General features: G+C 39.9%; 1 long non-coding RNA gene across 1 annotated transcript; it reads right to left on the bottom strand.

Annotated features, from left to right (window-relative positions):
* Positions 1-791: 791 nt before the first annotated feature.
* LOC109515547 (uncharacterized) lies at positions 792-1,055 on the bottom strand. Its single transcript, XR_002168208.1, has 2 exons — positions 1,019-1,055; positions 792-946 (listed from the first exon to the last, which is right to left on the bottom strand). It is a non-coding gene; the product is annotated as an uncharacterized LOC109515547 (long non-coding RNA).

Here is a 1,055-nt window from a genome sequence, read left to right as displayed (position 1 = left end):
TGGCTTTATCGCACATCAAAACTGTGACGAGTCGAACTTGTGCCTTATTGGGACACGACTCGGCAACTACTAGAGTAGATGGATTATTAAGGTGGAGGGTATTTTTATTTTTTTTTTTGCTGTGATGAAAACTTGACATCACTCCAGACTTCAGAAAGTGCGTGTTACTCTCCTCCAGTGGGGGGGGGAGGACTATCCTGTTATTGGCAAATTAAAATTCTGATAAACTATTCCACACCCAATTAAAAAAAAAAGACGAATAAAATTTACATGGGAGAAAAATCAGTTTTTTTTGGGGTGGGGTTAATATTATCTTTGTCTTCTGTGGTAAAGAGTTAATGTGAAGGGGGGGAAATCAGTCAAACATTTTTGTGCAGATTTTTAAAAAGGTTCATATCAGATGATTGACACCAGTCAGGCCCTGCTCATAACGCAAAACCTGCACATCGCTAATCAACATTGCCCAATGAATTGAATTCAAATGCTCTGATCTCATTCAGTGCCATGGACATTTTTTTTCATTTTTTTTTAGGAATCCAGGCAATCAGTACCAGGTACGTCTTTATGTATTTAAAACAAAATAATAAAATCACGTGGTAGGTTTGAAAATGGCTGGCACCGAATGACTTAATTTGTTTCAGTCTGCCCGAAAAAAACGAAACAAACTTTCATATTTTTATTTGGTGTGCTAGGATACTGTAACTTATCAAAAAAAACAAACCATACAGTCATGACAATTAATTAAATAGAATGTAAAGACTCAATTGATGAACAAAGCTGCATGATGTATCGTCAATAAATAATTTTCAGACCAACAAAGTGAAATTTGATCCTTTGCGGTGGCACGGGTGATGACCTCTCACGACAGACACCTGGTGGCAACCTCGACTCGAGAGAAAAGGGAGCATGTCCCGTTCCGCGTCTTGTTTGTTCACGTACAACAAATCTACTCCAAAAGAAACAGGGCACTTGAAAATCAATGCGCGCGCGCGCGCCACATCAGCCATTCTCTGCTTACCCTTCTCCGGCCGGTGGGCCTTTTGCGCCAGGAACTC

The sequence above is a fragment of the Hippocampus comes genome, unplaced genomic scaffold (genome assembly GCF_001891065.2).
Source record: "Hippocampus comes isolate QL1 unplaced genomic scaffold, H_comes_QL1_v1.1 scaffold1011, whole genome shotgun sequence".
Classification (NCBI taxonomy): domain Eukaryota; kingdom Metazoa; phylum Chordata; class Actinopteri; order Syngnathiformes; family Syngnathidae; genus Hippocampus; species Hippocampus comes.
The sequence above is the reverse complement of the archived record's forward strand: the minus strand, read 5'-3'. Positions and strand labels throughout refer to the sequence as shown.